Source organism: Ruditapes philippinarum, unplaced genomic scaffold (genome assembly GCF_026571515.1).
Source record: "Ruditapes philippinarum isolate M1 unplaced genomic scaffold, ASM2657151v2 ctg728_1_1_1_1, whole genome shotgun sequence".
Taxonomy (NCBI): Eukaryota; Metazoa; Mollusca; class Bivalvia; order Venerida; family Veneridae; genus Ruditapes; species Ruditapes philippinarum.
In genome coordinates, this window is record NW_026859203.1 from 292,367 (window position 1) to 294,556 (window position 2,190).

Here is a 2,190-nt window from a genome sequence, read left to right on the forward strand (position 1 = left end):
TTTTATCAAGTTTATAATAACATAATTTTATACAGACGGGTATGTAACGTTTGATAAGATAATTATAAAAGGGATAGAATCTAATCTATCGTGTACAGATATCATTGTTTACCTTTGTTAAATATTATAATTGTTCACTCATTTTATGAGTTTCGGATTAAAATGTGTAGCAAAAATATGTTAAATTGTTTTAAAATTTTATTTCAAAATTTCGGTATGTTCTGAATCTAGGGGATGTGCTGCTTTATTCTATTTAGAAATTGAAAATATAATTTGATAGAAATATAAATTAGTGATTGATGTTTTTGATTTTTATTTTATAATTTTAATTTGATAGCATCGAATGATTATTTTTTATATGCCATACCTAAAATAAACATTTGATTTTATTGATATGTTTGCGTTTTTGAAAACAGAAAATCTGCACCATGATATTTTTAGGATAACATCGACGGCTAGTTTGTAGATATTGTTGATAATGTTTGGTATTTAGATGTTAAATTTTCTTTTTGATAGTCTGACAGATCCAGTTCTGTTATATGGTTCAGATGTCTTGGAATATATAGATATAAGATGTTGATTAACTCAAGATAAAATGTTAATATGTACTTGGTGTAAAAATTAAACCCTTAGTTGTGCAGTCTTTGGGGAACTTAGTAAATTGTCTTTGTCAGTGTTATATAAAGAAAGGTCTCTAAAGCTTTGAAACAAATAAACAAGCGCATATTATTATATATGATGTAGGATTTTCATATTTGATTGAAAACTAACTTTTACGTTTTTTCTAAATTTAGCTTGATTATTAAACAACGCATAATAGGCCAATTTTTACAAAATTGGCATGAACAAATAGATAACTTGCCAAAACTCTATTACTTTAGGAGTTTTAAATTGAGAAATATCTAAATGCAATAGAAAATGACAAGAAAACGGTTGACATGTTTCAGACTGGGTTCTCATTCTTTAGAAATTGAAACTGAGATATATATACGTATATATATATAGAGAGAGGAGGATATTTGTCTGTTTTATGTAAGATGAAATTTTATTTCATCGATTGAAATTTAAAAACAGTATTCTCACGAGTGGCGTAGATAAATAAAATAATATCTTACACACAAAAATAACAACAATTTTTCTTTTTTATTTTATCCTATTTTTTTATTTTTAAATACAAATTCAAATGAAATTTCCTCGATATCAACTTGAATATCAAATCTGTTTTTCCCCACTGGTACCCCTCAATTTCAGACGTATTTCCCATAAATATATGAAGTCTTGAGCAAAAAAATGAGTCCAAAAATCAACGTTAAATGGTGGTGATATTGTCTATTTTATACAAAAAAAGAATGATTGCTTGTTTTAATAATTGAAACAAACAATTCTAGAAGAAGAAGAAAAAAAAAATTGCAACATGATGAGCTTAATTCCGTTATTTTTCGCGGAAGTTTATATGAGACTTATTGTCCTTTGAAAACCGAAATTTTAAAGTTGTGCGTTTCATGGAAGGAAAATTTAAAATGTGTTTGATTCCGAGGGATTTCATTTGCACTTGTTAATTCGACAAATATTCATAAAAAAGAAAACTCGGGCTGGTGACCGTCACTGCTTTTTACACATTGCATTACAGTAATTGCTCGTATAGAATACCTAATATGCCCAAATGTCACCAAGAGAAGTTTTGTATGCCGAAGGAAGTGTATTTTTCAGACTGCTTAAATGAAGTAAAAACAATAGACTTATAGACTATGTTTGGTGATAGGTTAACTGAATTAATTGATGTAATTTTTTCTATTACGTTTAAGATTTAATTTTTTTTATCAATTTCAGCTTTGGTTTGCCCTAAACAGCCCTGACAATGTCGGAATTGAAAGCTATGGTAAAATTGAGGTATCACATGAGGAAAATCTTTAAAAAGTTGTCTCTTCGTTGAAAAGTGTAAATTTATATTTTGATAATTTTCGCTGTGAAATTATCAAATATAATTTATGGATAAATCAGTAATCCACTCAAAAGCATAAAATAAATGGGTGTAAACAGAAATGAGAGAACGTGTAAACTTTGTATACAAAAACATGGTGGAATCAGAGTATCACCTTTCTGCTGTGTTGTCCATTTTATTCAGAATTAAGAAAAAATGTTTATTCATAATACACCCTTTCCTACATTGAATCAGTTTTATCACAAGAA